General features: G+C 53.0%; 1 long non-coding RNA gene across 1 annotated transcript in view; it reads right to left on the bottom strand.

Moving 5' to 3' along the window:
* Window positions 1-4,688: 4,688 nt before the first annotated feature.
* LOC144806512 (uncharacterized) overlaps window positions 4,689-25,855 on the bottom strand; it is a 48,697-nt gene continuing 27,530 nt past the window's right edge. Inside the window, exons 2-3 of the long non-coding RNA XR_013605822.1 lie at window positions 4,905-5,017; window positions 4,689-4,766 (exon numbers count right to left, since the gene is read on the bottom strand). This is a non-coding gene — a long non-coding RNA (uncharacterized LOC144806512). The remainder of the gene's footprint in view (window positions 4,767-4,904; window positions 5,018-25,855) is intronic.

The raw sequence follows: 25,855 nt of genomic DNA, 5'->3' as shown, positions 1-25,855 counted from the left end.
GGCGGCCATGCCCCGGGATCCCTCTGAACATGGGACCAATTAGGGCATGCGTTCACCTGGAAATGAGTAACAGACCGGGCATCAGGCCATGCAACATGGACTCTTGGACAACCAAAAAAGCAAGACTGAAGACAACTCTGCTGAAGACACAGGGATAGACGAATGAGACTAGATGAGCAAAAGAAACTCTGCTAAGGACAAAAGTGAACAACATACTAGCAACAAAACATTGCCAAACCCCCCCACCCCACACCCCTTCCCCCCACCCTGCTTCCCTGCCCGCGGATTCAGAACTATCCACACCCAAACTAGGCAGAGTGCCTGTCGCCCTCCCACTCGTAATTGGGGTACTGGGTGAGCCGCCAGTGCAACTTGCCCGACGCAATGAAACATTATAGATATAGTACACGGATGTATGACGTTACAACGCATACTTTTACAACGCCTACCTTTACAACGCATTTTTTACAACGCAGGATCCATTACAACAAACTACCATTACAACGCATGTTTTTACATCGCAGATGCCTTTACAACGCATGCCATTACAACGTAAGTATTGGTAAGTATATAATCTTTTTAAAAATGTAATAAATTAAAATTAATATAATTTAATTTAATTTTAATTTTACTTTATTTTTACCCTGTACCCCTGTACCCCAAAACCCAAACCTAGCCCTGAACCCTAAAAATACCCCTGTACCCCAAAACCCAAACCTATCCCTAAACCCTAAAAATACCCCTGTACCCAAAAGCCCAAACCTAGCCCTGAACCCTAAAATACCCCTGTACCCAAAAACCCAAACCTAGCCCTGAACCCTAAAAATACCCCTGTACCCCAAAACCCAAACCTAGCCCTGAACCCTAAAATACCCCTGTACCCAAAAACCCAAACCTAGCCCTGAACCCTAAAAATACCCCTGTACCCCAAAACCCAAACCTATCCCTGAACCCTAAAAATACCCCTGTACCCAAAAACCCAAACCTAGCCCTGAACCCTAAAATACCCCTGTGCCCTGAACCCTAAAAATACCCCTGTACCCCAAAAGCCAAACCTAGCCCTGAACCCTAAAATACCCCTGTACCCAAAAACCCAAACCTAGCCCTGAACCCTAAAAATACCCCTGTACCCCAAACCTAGCCCTGAACCCTAAAAATACCCCTGTACCCAAAAACCCAAACCTGGCCCTGAACCCTAAAATACCCCTGTACCCAAAAACCCAAACCTAGCCCTGAACCCTAAAAATACCCCTGTACCCCAAAACCCAAACCTATACCTGAACCCTAAAAAATACCCCCGTACCCAAAAACCCAAACCTAGCCCTTTACCCTAAAAATATCCCTTTACCCAAAAACCCAAACCTATAACATTTTTAATAAAATTATATACTTACCAATACTTACGTTGTAATGGCATGCATTGTGAAGGCATCTGCGAAGTAAAAACATGCGTTGTAATGGTAGTTCGTTGTAATGGATCCTGCGTTGTAAAAGTTGCGTTGTAAAAGTAGTCCGTTGTAATAGTTGCGTTGTAACGGTTGTATACCATAGTACACTTGTAAGATCGTAACAGAAAACTTATGCAACATTCACATAATAGAAAAGTTACTTGTCAGTCAGCTGGTGCGGCCCGATCTCAGCCGAAGGAAACAGGACCCAGAAACAGAAGTCAATACGACAGGAGGAAGTCAGTTGCCTCGGGCAGCCGCTGCAATCGCCAAGGAGTCGTGTATCAGAGACCACAGCTTATATTGAGACGGTCCGCCTCAGCAGGGGGATGTCACTCCACTCCATCCAGAGTACCTGTGAAGAGTTCCTGACTCTTTGGCATATGGTCTTCTCGTGCGGATTCATCTAGCGTAGAGCGGTTCTGCGGAGAGCCTCCGACCCTACGCCAGCCCTCCAGCCAGTCCCACACCTCCTCCGGCGAGAGAAAGAACCATGTTTTCCCATCCATCTCGACGCGTAGTTTCGCGGGGAAGAGCATGGAGTATTTGATGGCCTTGTCTCGCAACGCCCTTTTGACCTCCAGGAAGCTACGACGCCTTGCCTGCACTTTTACCGTGAAATCCGGGAACATGGAGATGCGAGTGTTTTCTAAAAGAGGAGGCGGGTCGGATCTTGCAGCCTGAAGTATAGCGTCTCGGTCTCTAAAGTTGAAGACCCTCGCGATGATAGGGCTGGGGAGGGCCCCCAGCTTGGGTTTACCGCCCGGGACCCTGTGCGCCCTCTCAATGGAGAAGTAACTCGAGAGCTGCTTCGGTTTAAGGTGCTTCGTAACCAGGGATTCCACAAATAGGTCGGCTGAGGGCTCCTCCAGTCTCTCCGGAACACCTAGGATACGGATGTTGTTCCGTCTCGCCCTCCCTTCATAGTCTTCCAGCGGTTCGCTCACCTGCTTTTGTTGTTTCTGAAGCTGGCCGACTTGCTGCTGAAGCGTTGATGTATCATCAATCAGGGCCGCCGTCTTGACCTCCACGTCCTTAACTTTAGTGTCCATTTTACGCAAGTCAGCACGCAGGAGAGTCACCTCAATATTCACGGAGTCAATTCGGGTCTCAAGAGAGGAGCGGACCCCAGCGATGGCCTCCATTACATCCTCCAGGGTGAGCGTCTTTGCCCCCTGCGAGGGGGACGCAGGCTTCGGATCTCCCGGGGGCGGTGGGGGGCAGTCTCCCTGTTCTCCCCACTGGTGCCCCAAGAGTTCTTGGTAATCTGTCTCTGATTTGGGGGTCTTGACCCCTTGCCGGACACCATCCTACTAACCCGGCGGAAACCCAAAGCAGTCGGGGCGAGGCGGAACCAAGGTAGAGGATGGAGACCAGCACTCACCCACGGCATCGGATCCAATCAGAAGTCCACTCCACAGCACCGCTGGAGCCACTCGCCGCGGCACCAGCAAGGCACACCACGCGGGTGTTCACAGGCACAGGCCGCCTCAGCGTCTAAGGGTTCCCAACGCAGAGTGCGAGGCCACTCAGGAAGATCCACGGGGCACACGGGGCGGCCCCAAAAGAGTTCAAGCCCACCTGCGTGGAAGAGCAACAGGTCTCTGTGGAGCCGCAGTGTAACAGTGGGTCAGGATGGGAGGGCCACTACCCAGGCGCAGAATGGAGACGCCGACTGCCAGGGCACTGAGGGACGCAACGCAACACCAGGAGGGCCACCCCCGCAGCCGAGCAGGGTCAAAGAACAGAAAAATTGCGGCGTGTACAGTAGGTAAGTATCCAATTCTCCCCACTCCGGATCAAATGCAGTCCTGGTCTCCAGTGGACATCACAACTCCGGAGGCCGCTCCTCAGAGGAGGCCCAACGCAGGGTCGGTGAGGACAAGAACGCTCCAGGGCCCCTGGGGCACTCCCCTCGCAACTCCAATTCAAGCCTAACCCACAGACTGCAAGCGGGGGGGCCTCAGGTCTCCACGGGGCAAAAGGAGGGCTCACCTGAGCTCCAAAGACGATGGGCCCCAAAGCCGCGGCATCACTTGGGTGGCGCCCCGACATGCAAGCAATCTCCACGGCACCTCCCCCAATTAGGCCCAGTACAGCTGAAAAGGCACTCACTAGGGGTCGATCTCATCCCGGCCGGGCGGAGAGGAGGTCTGAAGAGCTAGGTGCCAACCGGAGCTTCACTGATGGCGGGCCTCAAAGCCGGGGTGTCGCGAAATTGGCGCCCCGGCACGAAAGCGATATCCACTGCACTTCCTCCTCACGTCCGGGATATCCTTTACAGTCTCTCAGGGGGACCGCCTCAGCACGGCAGGGCAGAGAGCCTGCCCGGTGGGCGGCAGGGAGGCGAGACGGGTTTAGGCTCCAGGCCAGGTCTCTCCACATCCAGCCGAGATCGCTCAGGAGGCCGGTCAGGGCTCCGACGTAGCCGCCATCTTGTGGACCCCAGGGGACCTCTCGAAATCGGGCTCCACCTGCATCCGTGGAGCTCCGACAGGGTCAACACCTCGCACAATCGAGCACAGTCAGGTTCCGGACGGGGTACTCCCCTATGGCAGAGGGGTCCCCAGTCTGCAAACGGATCTATGAGGTGGATCGTCGGGCGAGGGTCGGGAGTCGCGCTAGCAAGCGACCATTCCTGCCGGCTGTCGGCCACGCCCCCCCTTCTTTCATTCTTGATCCACACAGCCAACGTGCTTCACCCCAAAGGGCTTCATCAGGGCTGTTAAAAACAACAGATCAATGATCATAAATACCTATCTCACATGAGATCATGAAGCCTTCACCATAAGTGCAATAGTGGAAATGTTCATGAGCCAGAAAAGAAACAGTGCTTCTGATGGTGCACAACACATGACAGCAACGGCCATGAGAACACCCACACAAGAAACCAAAACGAAAAACCAAGACTCTTGTGAAGTGATGAACAAAAACAGGGAGTATTAGGACCCAAATGACCCATTCCAACAACAAAGCACATCTAATCAGTCTTTGTGCGGTTAGGACACAACCCCATAGAACAACAACCATTAAATGAGTATCTTTACCCATTTAGTTGCACAACACATTAGGTGATCACAACTAACTATCTGGGTCACAGCCAGGGAGAAAAGCCAGTGTGGCACAAAAACCAACTCCACAAGTCATATATTAGACCTGTATTTTTGTTGAAACTCAACACCAGTGACTAAGTGAAGTTTAAAACACATCAACCATAAATTCCAATGATTTTTTATTTACCTGAAGTGGAAACCTATATTCCGCGTTCCTTGCAAGACGATGGATAGTCCACCAAAACACAATTCAAACACAGAAATCCTGGAGCAGAAAAGAAGCAGCCTCTGTTACGACCACAACCATCATCTTTTTACTCAATCATTAGTAGCAAGGCTTAGATATTCGCCATCCTATGTCCAGTATATATGACCCAAAACACCAAATAGCAACTTTGTATACCTTGTCAGGTTAGACCTTTCTGCGCAGTATCAACAATTCGGATCCTTGCTTGCTAGTTGGTCGTTTCAGGCTCCAGACAAGTTTAGTGTAAGTCACTATCTCTTCAGTTCGTTCTGTGAAGCAAAATGAATGAGCCATCATTGAGAAAACATCTTCTGGTATTAACTATGCCGTTTGCGTCTCACAGTGCACGAAAAAAGAGATTCTCCTTACATATTATGTCGGGAAAACTAATATTTTGAAAACGGCGCCGTTCAGATAGCACTATGCACGTGACGTGATTCTCCTCGCATGCATGTTCAGAGAACCAATATCTGAGAAACTCATTACGTATTGCGCTGGTATCCCTCACCCTCACCCCCTCAGAACCCACACCCCCTCACCCTCAAACACCCCCTCACCCTCACACCCCCTCACCCTCACTCTCCCTCACACCCTCACCCTCACTCACCCTCACACTCCTCTCAGCCTCTCTCACCCTCACCCTCTCACCCTCACCCCCCCACTCCCTCACACCCTCACACACCTTCACATACCCTCACTCACCCTCACACACCATCTCACCCTCACACACCCTCTCACCCCCTTCACATCATGCCTCACACTGCTGCACGCCTCACACTGCTGCACGCCGCACACTACTGCATTACTCATACTGCTGCATGCCTCACACTGTTGCACACCTAACACTGCTGCCCGCCGTATACTGCTACCCGCCTCACACTGCTGCATGCCTCACACTGCTGCACGCCACACACTGCTGCATGCCTCACACTGCTGCACGCCACACACTGCTGCATGCCTCACACTGCTGCATGCTGCACACTGCTGCACGCCGCACACTGCTGCACGCCTCACACTGCTGCATGCCTCACACTGCTGCACGCCACACACTGCTGCACGGCTAACACTGCTGCATGCCTCACACTGCTACACGCCTCACACTGCTGCATGCTGCACACTGCTGCACGCCGCACACTGCTGCATGCCGCACACTGCTGCACGCCACACACTGCTGCACGCCTAACACTGCTGCACGCCGCACACTGCTGCATGCCACACACTGCTGCACGCCACACACTGCTGCACGCCTAACACTGCTGCACGCCTAACACTGCTGCACGCCTCACACTGCTACACGCTGCTGCATTATACTCACACTGCTGCATGCCACACACTGCTGCACGCCTCACACTGCTGCATGCTGCACACTGCTGCACGCCGCACACTGCTGCATGCCGCACACTGCTGCACGCCACACACTGCTGCACGCCTAACACTGCTGAATGCCGCACACTGCTGCATGCCTCACACTGCTGCATGCTGCACACTGCTGCATGCCACACACTGCTGCATGCCACACACTGCTGCACGCCACACACTGCTGCACGCCTAACACTGCTGCACGCCACACACTGCTGCATGCCACACACTGCTGCATGCCACACACTGCTGCATGCTGCACACTGCTGCACGCCGCACACTGCTGCATGCCGCACACTGCTGCACGCCACACACTGCTGCACGCCTAACACTGCTGCACGCCGCACACTGCTGCATGCCACACACTGCTGCACGCCACACACTGCTGCACGCCTAACACTGCTGCACGCCGCACACTGCTGCATGCCGCACACTGCTGCACGCCACACACTGCTGCACGCCTAACACTGCTGCACGCGTAACACTGCTGCACGCCACACACTGCTGCATGCCTCACACTGCTACACGCTGCTGCATTATACTCACACTGCTGCATGCCAACACACTGCTGCATGCCACACACTGCTGCACGCCACACACTGCTGCACGCCACACACTGCTGCACGCCACACACTGCTGCATGCTCACACTGTTGCACGACACACACTGCTGCACGCCGCACACTGCTGCACGCCACACACTGCTGCACGCCTAACACTGCTGCACGCCGCACACTGCTGCATGCCACACACTGCTGCACGCCACACACTGCTGCACGCCGCACACTGCTGCACGCCGCACGCTGCTGCACGCCTAACACTGCTGCACGCCGCACACTGCTGCACGCCACACACTGCTGCACGCCACACACTGCTGCACGCCTAACACTGCTGCACGCGTAACACTGCTGCACGTCTAACACTGCTGCACGCCTCACACTGCTACACGCTGCTGCATTATACTCACACTGCTGCATTACTCATACTGCTGCATGCCTCACACTGCTGCACGCCTCACACTGCTGCACGCCACACACTGCTGCACGCCTCGCACTGCTGCATGCCTCACACTGCTGCATGCCACACACTGCTGCATGCCACACACTGCTGCACGCCACACACTGCTGCACGCCGCACACTGCTGCATGCTGCACACTGCTGCACGCCGCACACTGCTGCACGCCTAACACTGCTGCATGCCGCACACTGCTGCACGCCACACACTGCTGCACGCCTAACACTGCTGCACGCGTAACACTGCTGCACGTCTAACACTGCTGCACGCCTCACACTGCTACACGCTGCTGCATTATACTCACACTGCTGCATTACTCACACTGCGGCATGCCTCACACTGCTGCACGCCTCACACTGCTGCATGCCACACACTGCTGCACGCCTCGCACTGCTGCATGCCTCACACTGCTGCATGCCTCACACTGCTGCATGCCTCACACTGCTGCACGCCACACACTGCTGCACGCCGCACACTGCTGCATGCTGCACACTGCTGCACGCCGCACACTGCTGCACGCCTCACACTGCTGCATGCCTCACACTGCTGCACTCCACACACTGCTGCACGCCTAACACTGCTGCATGCCTCACACTGCTGCACGCCTCACACTGCTGCATGCTGCACACTGCTGCACGCCGCACACTGCTGCATGCCGCACACTGCTGCACGCCACACACTGCTGCACGCCTAACACTGCTGCACGCCGCACACTGCTGCACGCCACACACTGCTGCACGCCTAACACTGCTGCACGCCGCACACTGCTGCATGCCGCACACTGCTGCACGCCACACACTGCTGCACGCCTAACACTGCTGCACGCGTAACACTGCTGCACGACACACACTGCTGCACGCCTCACACTGCTACACGCTGCTGCATTATACTCACACTGCTGCATGCCACACACTGCTGCATGCCACACACTGCTGCACGCCACACACTGCTGCACGCCACACACTGCTGCATGCTCACACTGTTGCACGACACACACTGCTGCACGCCGCACACTGCTGCACGCCACACACTGCTGCACGCCTAACACTGCTGCACGCTGCACACTGCTGCATGCCACACACTGCTGCACGCCACACACTGCTGCACGCCTAACACTGCTGCATGCCGCACACTGCTGCACGCCGCACACTGCTGCACGCCGCACACTGCTGCACGCCACACACTGCTGCACGCCTAACACTGCTGCACGCGTAACACTGCTGCACGTCTAACACTGCTGCACGCCTCACACTGCTACACGCTGCTGCATTATACTCACACTGCTGCATTACTCACACTGCTGCACGCCTCACACTGCTGCACGCCACACACTGCTGCATGCCTCGCACTGCTGCATGCCTCACACTGCTGCACGCCACACACTGCTGCATGCCACACACTGCTGCACGCCACACACTGCTGCACGCCGCACACTGCTGCATGCTGCACACTGCTGCACGCCGCACACTGCTGCACGCCTAACACTGCTGCATGCCGCACACTGCTGCACGCCACACACTGCTGCACGCCTAACACTGCTGCACGCGTAACACTGCTGCATGTCTAACACTGCTGCACGCCTCACACTGCTACACGCTGCTGCATTATACTCACACTGCTGCATTACTCACACTGCTGCACGCCTCACACTGCTGCACGCCACACACTGCTGCACGCCTCACACTGCTGCATGCCTCACACTGCTGCACGCCACACACTGCTGCACGCCTCGCACTGCTGCATGCCTCACACTGCTGCACGCCACACACTGCTGCATGCCACACACTGCTGCACGCCACACACTGCTGCACGCCGCACACTGCTGCATGCTGCACACTGCTGCACGCCGCACACTGCTGCACGCCTAACACTGCTGCATGCCGCACACTGCTGCACGCCACAAACTGCTGCACGCCTAACACTGCTGCACGCGTAACACTGCTGCACGCGTAACACTGCTGCACGTCTAACACTGCTGCACGCCTCACACTGCTACACGCTGCTGCATTATACTCACACTGCTGCATTACTAACACTGCTGCACGCCACACACTGCTGCATGCCACACACTGCTGCACGCCACACACTGCTGCACACCGCACACTGCTGCATGCTGCACACTGCTGCACGCCGCACACTGCTGCATGCTGCACACTGCTGCACGCCACACACTGCTGCATGCTGCACACTGCTGCACGCCACACACTGCTGCACGCCACACACTGCTGCATGCTGCACACTGCTGCACGCCACACACTGCTGCACGCCTCACACTGCTGCATGCCTCACACTGCTGCACTCCACACACTGCTGCACGCCTAACACTGCTGCATGCCTCACACTGCTGCACGCCTCACACTGCTGCATGCTGCACACTGCTGCACGCCGCACACTGCTGCATGCCGCACACTGCTGCACGCCACACACTGCTGCACGCCTAACACTGCTGCACGCCGCACACTGCTGCACGCCACACACTGCTGCACGCCTAACACTGCTGCACGCCGCACACTGCTGCATGCCGCACACTGCTGCACGCCACACACTGCTGCACGCCTAACACTGCTGCACGCGTAACACTGCTGCACGACACACACTGCTGCACGCCTCACACTGCTACACGCTGCTGCATTATACTCACACTGCTGCATGCCACACACTGCTGCATGCCACACACTGCTGCACGCCACACACTGCTGCACGCCACACACTGCTGCATGCTCACACTGTTGCACGACACACACTGCTGCACGCCGCACACTGCTGCACGCCACACACTGCTGCACGCCTAACACTGCTGCACGCTGCACACTGCTGCATGCCACACACTGCTGCACGCCACACACTGCTGCACGCCTAACACTGCTGCATGCCGCACACTGCTGCACGCCGCACACTGCTGCACGCCGCACACTGCTGCACGCCACACACTGCTGCACGCCTAACACTGCTGCACGCGTAACACTGCTGCACGTCTAACACTGCTGCACGCCTCACACTGCTACACGCTGCTGCATTATACTCACACTGCTGCATTACTCACACTGCTGCACGCCTCACACTGCTGCACGCCACACACTGCTGCATGCCTCGCACTGCTGCATGCCTCACACTGCTGCACGCCACACACTGCTGCATGCCACACACTGCTGCACGCCACACACTGCTGCACGCCGCACACTGCTGCATGCTGCACACTGCTGCACGCCGCACACTGCTGCACGCCTAACACTGCTGCATGCCGCACACTGCTGCACGCCACACACTGCTGCACGCCTAACACTGCTGCACGCGTAACACTGCTGCATGTCTAACACTGCTGCACGCCTCACACTGCTACACGCTGCTGCATTATACTCACACTGCTGCATTACTCACACTGCTGCACGCCTCACACTGCTGCACGCCACACACTGCTGCACGCCACACACTGCTGCACGCCTAACACTGCTGCACGCCGCACACTGCTGCACGCCACACACTGCTGCACGCCTAACACTGCTGCACGCCGCACACTGCTGCATGCCGCACACTGCTGCACGCCACACACTGCTGCACGCCTAACACTGCTGCACGCGTAACACTGCTGCACGACACACACTGCTGCACGCCTCACACTGCTACACGCTGCTGCATTATACTCACACTGCTGCATGCCACACACTGCTGCATGCCACACACTGCTGCACGCCACACACTGCTGCACGCCACACACTGCTGCATGCTCACACTGTTGCACGACACACACTGCTGCACGCCGCACACTGCTGCACGCCACACACTGCTGCACGCCTAACACTGCTGCACGCTGCACACTGCTGCATGCCACACACTGCTGCACGCCACACACTGCTGCACGCCTAACACTGCTGCATGCCGCACACTGCTGCACGCCGCACACTGCTGCACGCCGTACACTGCTGCACGCCACACACTGCTGCACGCCTAACACTGCTGCACGCGTAACACTGCTGCACGTCTAACACTGCTGCACGCCTCACACTGCTACACGCTGCTGCATTATACTCACACTGCTGCATTACTCACACTGCTGCACGCCTCACACTGCTGCACGCCACACACTGCTGCATGCCTCGCACTGCTGCATGCCTCACACTGTTGCACGCCACACACTGCTGCATGCCACACACTGCTGCACGCCACACACTGCTGCACGCCGCACACTGCTGCATGCTGCACACTGCTGCACGCCGCACACTGCTGCACGCCTAACACTGCTGCATGCCGCACACTGCTCCACGCCACACACTGCTGCACGCCTAACACTGCTGCACGCGTAACACTGCTGCATGTCTAACACTGCTGCACGCCTCACACTGCTACACGCTGCTGCATTATACTCACACTGCTGCATTACTCACACTGCTGCACGCCTCACACTGCTGCACGCCACACACTGCTGCACGCCTCACACTGCTGCATGCCTCACACTGCTGCACGCCACACACTGCTGCACGCCTCGCACTGCTGCATGCCTCACACTGCTGCACGCCACACACTGCTGCATGCCACACACTGCTGCACGCCACACACTGCTGCACGCCGCACACTGCTGCATGCTGCACACTGCTGCACGCCGCACACTGCTGCACGCCTAACACTGCTGCATGCCGCACACTGCTGCACGCCACAAACTGCTGCACGCCTAACACTGCTGCACGCGTAACACTGCTGCACGCGTAACACTGCTGCACGTCTAACACTGCTGCACGCCTCACACTGCTACACGCTGCTGCATTATACTCACACTGCTGCATTACTAACACTGCTGCACGCCACACACTGCTGCATGCCACACACTGCTGCACGCCACACACTGCTGCACACCGCACACTGCTGCATGCTGCACACTGCTGCACGCCGCACACTGCTGCATGCTGCACACTGCTGCACGCCACACACTGCTGCATGCTGCACACTGCTGCACGCCACACACTGCTGCACGCCACACACTGCTGCATGCTGCACACTGCTGCACGCCACACACTGCTGCACGCCTAACACTGCTGCACGCCTCACACTGCTACATGCCACACACTGCTGCACGCCACACACTGCTGCACACCGCACACTGCTGCATGCTCACACTGTTGCACGACACACACAGCTGCACGCCACACACTGCTGCATGCCACACACTGCTGCACGCCACACACTGCTGCACGCCACACACTGCTGCACGCCGCACACTGCTGCACACTGCTGATTGTTCTATGTTAGGGACGAATACCCATATGTGCGCTGTGTGCCATATTAATTTTTTCTTCATAGAATTTGGTCTGTGCTTGGATCATCTCCCTATGATATTGTCTAATAGCTGCCTTATATTGACTTTTGATGGCGGGATCATAGTTTTTTCTCCACACCCTTTCCATTCTTTTCCATGATTTTTTTGTCAGAATTAATTGCTTATTGAACCATGGGGCTTTAATCCTAACTTCAAGTTTACTTTGTCTGGTTTTCTGTGGGTGTTGGGCTGCAACTTTGTTGAGCCACTCAGCCCAAATCTTGTTGGCCTCTTCTACGTCATCTGTCAGGCTTGGTCATCTAATTCAATCCTTACGTTGTCAGGTAGGGATTTTGGCTATTTATTCTTAATCCCGGTTACTTTGTGACTGGTGTGTCGAGCCTGTGGATTTTCCAGTGTAAACGGGATGAAATAATGATCCGACCATGGCATTGGTATAGGGGTCTCTACTTCTAGCTTAGGGTCATTTGAAACAAGCATTGGCGTAACCAATAGGTCTCGCCTTTGGGACCTTATAAGTGTTTAGCCATGCATAAGTTGATGCTGTTGCACCAAGGATATTGTGCAGCATAACTAAATACTTATAATGTTCCAAAAGCGAGACCTATTGGCTATGCCAATGCTTGTTTAGTGTTGCACTGGTGTTTCCTTTGGTACAGTGCTATACACTGTATTTTAAAATAGGGTTAATACATTTAATCAAATATACGTTGCCCGTGCAAGATCGTTTCCTACTGTTTTTGTAGTGTTGCTCTGGTGTTTCCATTCTAATTATTAAAAAATGTGTTTGTGTCAAGGATCAGAGCGGCAGTGGAAATATACAGTGAATCATACCCTCTAATAGTGGATGTAAAAATGGCATCAATGCTGTGCACTGGCATGCTGAAGGCACCATCTATGCATATTTGTAATTCTGGGGAGATATGATCTTATTCTATTCTGACTTGTGTTCCAGGCGAACCCTAGAACGAATACACTAACTGTCTATTGCTAATTTTAAACTAATAAAGAGATTGAACTGGAGGACTCTGAGACTCTGAAAATGCATCTCTGCCACGGATTAGACCTCTCTGGTTGTTTACTCGGAAGCAGGAGCAAATCTTGCAATAATACATAAACTCCCGACAGTCATCTTCAAAAGTCTGAGTATAAAAAAAGCTTGCAAAAACTAGTTTCTTTACAGGTGCTTGTTGTTGTCCTAGATATTCATGTATGCATGGGTATCTGCGGTGGCTGTCCTTAAGTGGCATTTTGTTAACAAAAGTGTACTCAAAGCGAGCTCTGGCTGATGCTTGCGCATCCACGGAGCCATTGTTGAATGAACAGGTTTTGATTAAGTAAAGCACATTCAAATATTCTCCCTGTAGATGTGCGTGCATCAGTGGTAGGAGCGATCTTTGATGAGATTTGTTAAAGCAAGTGCCATTTGAAGATGCAAGTAGTGCATGCGTGCACTTGGGGCACGTTAGAATGTCAGCGTGCGTGTGCACGCAATCAGCTCTTTTTTGAATCACATACTCGTGCTTGTGGCGCGCCCCTGCTTGCTCCCGCAAGGCGGATGCCGCCAGAAGCACGAGTATGTGCTTCCAAAAAGAGCAGAGCAATGGCTAAAGGTCCTCTTATGCAGCGCATGCGCACTGCGTATGCGAGACCTAAAAATGGCATCCAATATGGTACCCTTTACATGGGTGCTTGTGTTTATCAGTTGTTTCAGTTGCATGGCCTCCATGTCATGAATTAATCTAACTGCTGTGGTATTATCAGGTTCATCCAGATGGAAGTTTAAGTCCCCCAATAATGTAATGGAGCTCTTGCTGGCCACCATGTCTGCTATTAAGCTGGGAAATTCCTCTAGGAACGGAGTGGTGGGTTCTGGGGGTCTATAGAGCAGTGTGCCTGAAAACGAGTTAGTAGCCGATGTTTTAGGCTGAATTGTACAGTTTCCCTGTTGGTGGTGGCAACGGACGATATCATGCATTCTTAGTCGTTTTTGTAAATGATTGCTACCCCGCCTCCCCTTTTTCCCATCCTGCCTTGCCTTTGGATAAGGAAATCGGGGGTTAGTCCTTGGATTATGCCAGGGGCGGACCAGTATTTCAACCACGTTTCAGTAACGAAGAGAATGTCAAGTTCTTCATTCTCTATTAGCATTATGATTTCTGTGGTGTGTGCTGGCAAGGATCTACTGTTAATAAGTCCCATTTCCCATTGCTCATTCCTTGTGGGCCTATCTAGTTGTAGTGGCCCTTCAATCTTGCCTGAGTTAAACTTAGTCCGGCAGAGAGGGCATGACATCTTCTTCCCTATCAAGCTTGTAGGCGCTAGAGTAATCTCACATTGGACTCTACCGGAGTATCTCAATGAGAGTAATAATGCTCTATCATATGTGATGAGCTTACCGTTTTCTGGGTTGAATCCGGCATGGTTCCTTGCCCATGACCGTGTCCGGATGCAGGCGGGCTTGCCTTAGGCGCGCCAGAAGCGTGACGCTGCCCGTCTGTAGGAGAGTAGGGTCTGCTATCCTATGGTCACCCCAAATTTTTGCTTTTTGCTTCACTGGTTTTCGACTACTGAGGCTGTGGCTGTGGGCCTGCTGATCAGACCCCCAGCCTGCTGTTCTCTCACTAAATTAATGACACATGTGCTATAGGCACATACCAATTGGAAATGGACTCCTTGTCAGCCCCTGTAGAATGCACTATAGGTGCACAGGGTACAGGAGCCACTAAGGCCTACCAGGGGCTGCAGCATATCTTTTGCCACCCCTGGCTGGTTCTTAAATTGACACAACTGGCTGATCACTCAGCTGGGGTAAGGTGGTGTACACACCCCTTGCTTAGATATAGTATACCTATGTCTAAACCTATATCTGGACACATGTAAACCTGTGAGCCACTCCTATAGACAGGCCTCACCAATCCTGGAGGCTGGGTGCATGGTTTTTATGTGAGATGGAGCTCTAGCATGAGCTGAGCCTGTCTGCAGCCGTCGGGAACAAATCCCTAAGCTGTTTCAGGATAATGCCATACCATATACTATTAAGTGCCTTATAATCCTCGCGGTTATTTAGCAACTCTGGTTTGGCTTTATCAAAACATGTCGTGTAAGGTGTCATACGCTTTGGAATACCATCCCCTCGCCAGTTCTGGCGACGGGGATGGCATTCCACCCCTCTAGAGGGGTAAGACATGTTACTTCACTTTAATGCGGTTGATTTCTCCAAAGGCCTTAAGATCCCCAAAATGGATGCCTCTGCCACAGACAAATGTCTGGACCCCTGGAGCTGACCGAAACCCAGTCAAGGGGGTCCTGGACAAAGGGTTTCCTGTCACAGGAGGGTGTCACCGCCCTCCAGACAGGAGATAGTGTATTGTAGCAGGGAGGTTTGAAAGAAACCAGACACTGCCTGGGGCGCACAAGGCTGCCCCTTGCATAATCCGGCCAAACCGGTTCTGGGGCACTCCAGCCCTCGTGCCAGGGCGGCCTGGATCAAAGGAAGGGGGTGTATCCACCCACTTCCTGGGTCCCACCCATAGGAGGGGACCTAGCAGGTAATCACGCCCACCAGATTCGAATAAGAGTGGGAGCAGTGCCAATGCACATCAGATTTCCTGGAAGAAACATTTGAAACGATATTCTGGACCCTTCGCCCTCCATCTCAACGTGGAAGCCCGAAGAATCTCCCTTGTGGTCAAGGAGTGACCACCCTGCAGCAGCAGGCACCATCCAGCCCTCGACGTCTACTTAGTTGCAGTTCCCGCCGGAACTCGAGCGACTGAGATCGACGAGATCAAGCCTGCCCAGCTTCTAACAGCCCGATCCACAGTCCCTGCAAAGCTGAGACCCGTGGAGGCGACCGGAAGCGTGGGGCACGCCATCTTGAAGTGACCACGAGACGCTGACCGTGCAGCCCACGAGTGACCCTCGAAGCTGTACACCGGGGTTTGAGAAGCCCCCACCCTGAGCTACTCCTGAGCCGAAGTTCAGCCCTCCACACTCGACGAGTGCTGCGTGGGGCCCTTTGGCACGATTTGGCTCAACGCGTTGGCCCGGTCACTTGCCAGCTGGCTTGTGGTCCCTGTGCCGACGAACTACAAAAGAAGACTCGTGATTCTGGTTGCTCCAGATCCACACCAGCTCCCCTGAAAGGGAGCCCCGACTCTGACCTTCCTGGTCCGAGTGAGACGCCATCTTCCAATCCCGCGTGGATTGCTCTTACCAAGGCTTGTTTGCTCCAAACCGGAAGCCGACTGCACCGACGGTGAGAGCCTGCGTGGGACAGATCGTGACCTGCTCCTGGACGTCGCAGATGCCCCAGAGCCCACGTGACAGCGAAGAGAAGCGCCTCGACGACCACCTGATTGCGCCCGACATTGCCTGGTTCCGTCCTGGTTCCACCCTGGTCACTGCTGAGTGACCCAGACTCTGTCCCCTCTGCTTTCAGGTACTCTACAACTTGAGTCCACCCTTGGACTCCACCGGACACTTCGTCTTCACCCTGCCTGCAGCCCTTTCAGCTTCAAGCACCAAGAGCCTGCGTGTCAAAACCCGACGCCACTTCGACCCTGTGCACCCACTTCCTGTGGGTGAGGTAACTTTGCTCCGCCGGTGTTCCCACACTGGTGCACACCTCTAGGGTCTGTGTGTTAAGTTTTGTTCCTCTAGGTTCAGCGGAAGTGTCCTTAAACTTTAACTATTTGACTTTTACGCACCATTGGTTAACATTGGTGCATGCGTGCGCTTTCCGCACATCTCCCGAATCCCGAGGGCCATTCCCGACTTCAGCATTGCTTGTCCTGACTGCTCCCAGCGATTCCCTAGGCCCTAGGCCTAACCACTGTTCGAGTGGCCTCTCTTATACCACTTGTTTAGTATATGGTTCGAGTGGCCCCCTGCCCTCATCCATAATTGTGCAACTTTGTATGTTTAAACAGTGCTTTTGATTTAACGCTTGTGCCCCTTTATTCATAAAGAATACTGGGGATTGTTTTTAGTAATAAACACATATATTTTTATAATATATACTTGTGTGGTGTCCTTTCATTTGGTATTACAGGATTGTATGTGGTAAAACAGCTCGCTTAACACGACCTCTTAAGTTAAGCCTTTAGGCTGCTTAGTCCATGCTACCACTAGGATAGCTTGTCTAATAAGGTTGACTTACAACCAGACACCATAAGGGGATTGTTTGGTCAGGTAGTAGGTGGTTCCAGAATTGGAAACATCCCCTACCAGGCCAACTTCTCACATTGGTGAGCAGCGGTGCGGATTTGAGCTTGCTGTTGTTTTACCATTGCAATCTTTATATCAAATTGAAAGATCACATCAAGTACCTCTAGGTACATATAAAATCAAAAGCTTAGCATATTAAGTTCTACTGAACTTAGTAGTTGTAGGTTGAAGGGAGTAGCACACCCCTGACTACAACTCACTAGCAAGGTCCAGTAGGAAAACACTTAGTGTAGGTAAGTGCACCACTTACACCTCACTAGTAACCATGTCCGACACAGGAAAGGCCTCAGGGTCTAGTCCTGTGACAGTTGACCCTACCCAGGCAACTTCTGGATATGACAAACTAACCCGCAGAGACTTGATTGTCTTGTGCAAAGCAAGAGGGTTAAAAAGGGGCAGAAGCCCCACCTGCCTGACCCTGATAGAACTCCTAGAACAGGATGACTTAGAGAGGGCAAAAGCAGCTTCCCTAGATACAGGAACTGGAGGGAACCCCCCTGCAGTTGATCCCCCTGAAGAGGAGGATGATGATGACTTGGATGAGGACTCAGATGCTGGGGACTTAGAAGTACAGGATCAGGGTAGCCAGGTTCCAGTTGGTAGGCTTAGCCAGGCCAACTTGGACCTACTGGGAAATGGAGAGGGCCAGCACCTCCCCAGATCCCAACAAATGATTCTCCCAGGCAACAGAAGAGTGAGATCTCCCTCAGGAGACTCTCATCTTTCTAGTGCCTCCAGGGAATCACAGAGAGGCATGAATGCTTCTCAAAAGTTAGAGCATAGGGCCAGAATGAGGGCTGTCAAACTCCAGATAGAGAGGGAGGAGGTAGCCTTGGCTCAAGCTAGACTTGCCTTGGCAAGAGAGCAGAAATTAAGTGGCTTAGATGTCACTGGTGGCAGCAATTTTCCAAGAGAAAAAGACAGGGCCTATGACAATAGAAACCTGACCAAGATTGTGCCCCCCTTTAAAGAAGGGGATGACATCCACAAATGGATGACTGCTCTTGAGAGAGCCTGCATGGTACAGCAGGTTCCTGAGAACCAGTGGGCTGCAATTTTGTGGTACTCCTTTTCTGAGAAAGGGAGAGACAGGCTCCTCACAGTTAGACCTGAGGATGCCAAAAACTACTCTGTTTTGAAGAGTGCTCTCATTGAAGGGTATGGCCTAACCACTGAGCAATACAGGTTGTTGTTCAGAGACACCCAGAAAGCACAGACTCAAGACTGGACTGATTTTGTGGAGTGTGCCACTAAGGCTTTGGAGGGTTGGTTACAGGGAAGTAAAGTTTCAGACTATACAGGATTGTACAATCTTATGATGAGAGAACAGATCCTTAATAACTGTACAAACCAGCTGTTGCATCAATACCTTATTGACTCTGATCTGACCTCTCCCCAAGAATTGGGAAAGAAGGCAGACAAATGGGTCAGAACAAGGATTAAGCAGAAACCCCAGAACCAAGGTGGTGACCAGAAGAAAACAGACCAGAAGGGTGGTAATCAGAATCAGAAAGATAAAGAAAAAGACCAGAAGTCTTCAGGCCCCCAAACTAATAGTAAGGAGGGTGGTTCCCAAAATGGTAACAAGAAGAAGAAGAACAAAGGTCCAAAGACACCTTGGTGCAATACCTGCAAATCAGTTTCACACTGGGGCAGTGAGTGCACCAAGGCAAATCCAGTTCCCACCACTACAGCTCCTAAAGCAACTGCAACCCCAAGTACAGTAAGCAGTGGTGGAACACAGTCCAAGGGTGTAGCTGGGTTGACCCTGGGTATTGAAGTAGGATCTGGCCTAGTCAGAGTCCCTACACAGGCAGTTCTCCTGTATGATGTGGACATTGAGTTGCCCACTGCAGTAAGCCCCACTAACCTGGGCAAATACAGGCAGACTCCCTTAATAAATGAGAAACTGGCTCAAGCTTACAGGGACACATGTGCTAGTGTCACCATGGTGACCCCTGGCTTTGTGGACCCTGGACAGATTGTACTAGGAGAGAGCTACCTAGTAACCAATGCAAGCAACTCCACTACCTCCCATAGTGTGGCAGTTGTGAACTTCTCCTGGGGAGGGGTTGATGGCCTAAAGAAAGTTGTGGTGAGTGCAGACCTACCAGTAGACTGTCTGTTAGGCAATGACCTTGAAAGCTCAGCATGGTCAGAAGTGGAGTACAGGACTCATGCAGAAATGCTAGGGATTTCAGAGCATGTCCTTGCCATGACAAGGGCTCAGGCTAAGAAGTGCCTTCCTGAACCAGTGGTGGATCTTGAGACAATAGACCAGCCACAACCCAAGAGAAGGAGCAAGAGAGGAAAGGCCTCGCCTTCCACCTTGCCCCAGGTTGAGGATCAGGTTTCAGAGGAAACTGATTCTGCAGTCCAAGAGGAGACTGTCTCTGAGGAGCTTGAACCTGACCAGGTTGAGTTTCTGGGGACAGGGGGACCCTCAAGGGCAGACCTGAGGCAGGCTCAATTAGATTGCCCTTCCCTTGAACCCCTCAGACAGCAGGCTGCTGCTGAGGCTGCTGGGGATGCCCAAGGTACCCATACTGTGTATTGGGATGAGGGACTCCTTTACTCAGAGGCTAGAGCCCCCAAGCCTGGCATGACCAGGAGGTTGGTGATACCTCTGCAGTTTAGGGGATTCCTCCTTACCTTGGCCCATGATATTCCCCTTGCAGGACACTTAGGCCAGAACAAGACGTGGGACAGGCTTGTTCCACACTTTCACTGGCCTCACATGTCAGAGGATGTCAAGGAGTTTTGTCGCTCCTGTGTCACTTGCCAAGCCAGTGGTAAGTCAGGTGGCACAACAAAGGCCCCCCTAATACCACTACCTGTGGTGGGGGTCCCCTTTGAGAGAGTTGGAATTGATATTGTGGGTCCAATGGACCCCCAAACAGCATCTGGGAACAGATTCATACTGGTGGTAGTGGATCATGCCACCAGGTACCCAGAGGCTATTCCCCTAAGGACCACCACAGCACCTGTGGTGGCAAAAGCCCTCATTGCAGTTTTCTCAAGAGTGGGCTTTCCTAAGGAGGTACTATCAGATAGAGGGACAAATTTTATGTCCAGCTATCTAAAAGCAATGTGGAAGGAATGTGGAGTAAACTACAAGTTTACCACCCCATATCATCCACAATGCAATGGGCTTGTGGAGAGATTTAACAAGACCCTTAAAGGCATGATAAAAGGATTACCAGAGAAGCTCAGGCGGAAATGGGACATTCTTTTACCCTGCCTGCTCTTTGCTTACAGAGAGGTCCCACAGAAGGGGGTTGGCTACAGCCCTTTTGAACTTTTGTTTGGCCACCCTGTGAGAGGTCCATTGTGTTTGGTGAAGGAAGGATGGGAGTTACCTCTCAAAAAGCCCAAACTAGACATAGTGGACTATGTACTTGGTCTCCGCTCCAGGATGGCTGAGTACATGGAAAGAGCATCCAAAAACCTGGAGGCCAGCCAAGAATTGCAGAAAGCTTGGCATGACCAAAAGGCTGTGCTGGTAGAGTTCCAACCAGGACAGAAGGTATGGGTACTGGAGCCAGTGGCTCCAGCAGCACTCCAAGACAAATGGAGTGGACCCTATCCTATTATTGAGAAGAAAGGGGAAGTCACCTACTTGGTAGACTTTGGAACACCCAGGAGCCCTCACAGGGTAATCCATGTGAATCGCTTGAAAGCATTTGTAGACAGGGAGGACATGAGCTTGCTCATGGCCACAGATGGGGAACAGGAGGAAGAGAGTGACCCTCTCCCAGACCTGCTTTCCCAGAACCCTGATGATGGTTCAGTTGATGGAGTAGCCTTGGCAGGCAGCCTCACTGACCAGCAACAGAGGGACTGCAGACAAGTTTTGCAGGCTCACAGGCAAATGTTTTCACTCACACCCAGCCAAACTGACTGGTGTACCCATGTTGTGGACACTGGTGACAGTCTACCTGTCAAGAATAAGATCTACAGGCAACCTGATCATGTCAGGGATTGCATCAAGGCTGAGGTGCAAAAGATGTTGGAGCTTGGAGTGATTGAGCCATCAGAGAGCCCATGGGCCAGCCCAGTAGTCCTGGTGCCAAAACCTCATACCCAAGATGGTAAGAGAGAAATGAGGTTTTGCGTGGATTACAGGGGTCTCAATGCTGTCACTAGGACAGATGCTCACCCCATTCCAAGAGCAGATGAGCTCATTGACAGATTGGCTTCTGCCAAGTTTCTGAGCACATTTGATCTGACAGCTGGCTACTGGCAAATCAGACTAGCTGAGGAGTCAAAAGCCAAAACAGCATTCTCTACCCCTAGTGGACATTATCAGTTTGTGGTAATGCCCTTTGGTTTGAAGAATGCACCTGCCACTTTTCAAAGGTTGGTGAACCAAGTCCTTACTGGGTTGGATGACTTTTGTGCAGCTTATCTGGATGATATTGCTGTCTTCAGCTCCACCTGGGAGGATCACCTGATCCACCTGAAGAAAGTTTTGGAGGCCCTGCAAAAGGCAGGCCTAACTATCAAGGCCACAAAGTGCCAGATAGGGCAGAGTAAGGTTGTATACCTGGGCCACCTAGTAGGTGGAGGCCAGGTTCAGCCACTGGAAAGCAAAATCCAGGCCATACAGGACTGGGCTCCTCCAGTTACCCAGACACAAGTCAGAGCCTTCTTGGGCCTGACTGGGTATTACAGAAAGTTTGTGAAAAACTATGGGTCTATAGTGACACCATTAAATGACTTGACATCCAAGAAGATGCCAAAAAAGGTTCAGTGGACAGTTAGCTGTCAGAAGGCATTTGAAGACCTGAAGAAGGCCATGTGCTCTGCACCTATCCTAAAGAGTCCTGACTACTCCAAACAGTTCATTGTTCAGACAGATGCTTCTGAGTTGGGGGTGGGAGCTGTACTCTCACAACTTAATCAAGATGGTCAAGACCAGCCAATTGCTTTCATTAGCAGGAGGCTAACCCCAAGAGAAAAACGTTGGTCAGCCATTGAGAGGGAGGCCTTTGCTGTGGTTTGGGCATTAAAGAAGTTGAGGTCCTACTTGTTTGGAACTCACTTCCTAGTGCAAACAGACCATAAGCCCCTCTTATGGCTTAATCAGATGAAGGGTGAAAATCCCAAACTGCTCAGGTGGTCCATTTCCCTACAGGGGATGGACTTTACAGTGGAGCACCGCCCAGGGACTGACCATGGTAATGCAGATGGTCTCTCCAGGTACTTCCACTTAGAACATGAAGACTTATCTGGTCAAGGTTAGTTTAATGTCCCTGCGTTTGGGGGGGGGTTGTGTAGGAGAGTAGGGTCTGCTATCCTATGGTCACCCCAAATTTTTGCTTTTTGCTTCACTGGTTTTCGACTACTGAGGCTGTGGGCCTGCTGATCAGACCCCCAGCCTGCTGTTCTCTCACTAAATTAATGACACATGTGCTATAGGCACATACCAATTGGAAATGGACTCCTTGTCAGCCCCTGTAGAATGCACTATAGGTGCACAGGGCACAGGAGCCACTAAGGCCTACCAGGGGCTGCAGCATATCTTTTGCCACCCCTGGCTGGTTCTTAAATTGACACAACTGGCTGATCACTCAGCTGGGGTAAGGTGGTGTACACACCCCTTGCTTAGATATAGTATACCTATGTCTAAACCTATATCTGGACACATGTAAACCTGTGAGCCACTCCTATAGACAGGCCTCACCAATCCTGGAGGCTGGGTGCATGGTTTTTATGTGAGATGGAGCTCTAGCATGAGCTGAGCCTGTCTGCAGCCGTCGGGAACAAATCCCTAAGCTGTTTCAGGATAATGCCATACCATATACTATTAAGTGCCTTATAATCCTCGCGGTTATTTAGCAACTCTGGTTTGGCTTTATCAAAACATGTCGTGTAAGGTGTCATACGCTTTGGAATACCATCCCCTCGCCAGTTCTGGCGACGGGGATGGCATTCCACCCCTCTAGAGGGGTAAGACATGTTACTTCACTTTAATGCGGTTGATTTCTCCAAAGGCCTTAAGATCCCCAAAATGGATGCCTCTGCCACAGACAAATGTCTGGACCCCTGGAGCTGACCGAAACCCAGTCAAGGGGGTCCTGGACAAAGGGTTTCCTGTCACAGGAGGGTGTCACCGCCCTCCAGACAGGAGATAGTGTATTGTAGCAGGGAGGTTTGAAAGAAACCAGACACTGCCTGGGGCGCACAAGGCTGCCCCTTGCATAATCCGGCCAAACCGGTTCTGGGGCACTCCAGCCCTCGTGCCAGGGCGGCCTGGATCAAAGGAAGGGGGTGTATCCACCCACTTCCTGGGTCCCACCCATAGGAGGGGACCTAGCAGGTAATCACGCCCACCAGATTCGAATAAGAGTGGGAGCAGTGCCAATGCACATCAGATTTCCTGGAAGAAACATTTGAAACGATATTCTGGACCCTTCGCCCTCCATCTCAACGTGGAAGCCCGAAGAATCTCCCTTGTGGTCAAGGAGTGACCACCCTGCAGCAGCAGGCACCATCCAGCCCTCGACGTCTACTTAGTTGCAGTTCCCGCCGGAACTCGAGCGACTGAGATCGACGAGATCAAGCCTGCCCAGCTTCTAACAGCCCGATCCACAGTCCCTGCAAAGCTGAGACCCGTGGAGGCGACCGGAAGCGTGGGGCACGCCATCTTGAAGTGACCACGAGACGCTGACCGTGCAGCCCACGAGTGACCCTCGAAGCTGTACACCGGGGTTTGAGAAGCCCCCACCCTGAGCTACTCCTGAGCCGAAGTTCAGCCCTCCACACTCGACGAGTGCTGCGTGGGGCCCTTTGGCACGATTTGGCTCAACGCGTTGGCCCGGTCACTTGCCAGCTGGCTTGTGGTCCCTGTGCCGACGAACTACAAAAGAAGACTCGTGATTCTGGTTGCTCCAGATCCACACCAGCTCCCCTGAAAGGGAGCCCCGACTCTGACCTTCCTGGTCCGAGTGAGACGCCATCTTCCAATCCCGCGTGGATTGCTCTTACCAAGGCTTGTTTGCTCCAAACCGGAAGCCGACTGCACCGACGGTGAGAGCCTGCGTGGGACAGATCGTGACCTGCTCCTGGACGTCGCAGATGCCCCAGAGCCCACGTGACAGCGAAGAGAAGCGCCTCGACGACCACCTGATTGCGCCCGACATTGCCTGGTTCCGTCCTGGTTCCACCCTGGTCACTGCTGAGTGACCCAGACTCTGTCCCCTCTGCTTTCAGGTACTCTACAACTTGAGTCCACCCTTGGACTCCACCGGACACTTCGTCTTCACCCTGCCTGCAGCCCTTTCAGCTTCAAGCACCAAGAGCCTGCGTGTCAAAACCCGACGCCACTTCGACCCTGTGCACCCACTTCCTGTGGGTGAGGTAACTTTGCTCCGCCGGTGTTCCCACACTGGTGCACACCTCTAGGGTCTGTGTGTTAAGTTTTGTTCCTCTAGGTTCAGCGGAAGTGTCCTTAAACTTTAACTATTTGACTTTTACGCACCATTGGTTAACATTGGTGCATGCGTGCGCTTTCCGCACATCTCCCGAATCCCGAGGGCCATTCCCGACTTCAGCATTGCTTGTCCTGACTGCTCCCAGCGATTCCCTAGGCCCTAGGCCTAACCACTGTTCGAGTGGCCTCTCTTATACCACTTGTTTAGTATATGGTTCGAGTGGCCCCCTGCCCTCATCCATAATTGTGCAACTTTGTATGTTTAAACAGTGCTTTTGATTTAACGCTTGTGCCCCTTTATTCATAAAGAATACTGGGGATTGTTTTTAGTAATAAACACATATATTTTTATAATATATACTTGTGTGGTGTCCTTTCATTTGGTATTACAGGATTGTATGTGGTAAAACAGCTCGCTTAACACGACCTCTTAAGTTAAGCCTTTAGGCTGCTTAGTCCATGCTACCACTAGGATAGCTTGTCTAATAAGGTTGACTTACAACCAGACACCATAAGGGGATTGTTTGGTCAGGTAGTAGGTGGTTCCAGAATTGGAAACATCCCCTACCAGGCCAACTTCTCACACCGTCCGTGCTGCGGGCACCATAAGTAGGCTTTTGCTTAACTCAGTGGTTCCCAAAGTGTGCGCCGCGGCACCCCGGTGCGCCGTGATTAGAAGCCAGGGTTGCCGCGGCGCAGGATGTGGGTCGTGGAAATTGCAGCCGCAATTCCTCCCCCTCCTTTGTGCTGCCAGGTCACGTGATCCTCTTGAAGTGTTCGCTTGACCAGCTGACTGTC

Source organism: Lissotriton helveticus, chromosome 1_2 (genome assembly GCF_964261635.1).
Source record: "Lissotriton helveticus chromosome 1_2, aLisHel1.1, whole genome shotgun sequence".
NCBI lineage: Eukaryota > Metazoa > Chordata > Amphibia > Caudata > Salamandridae > Lissotriton > Lissotriton helveticus.
This window is presented reverse-complemented; position numbering and strand designations above follow the sequence as displayed.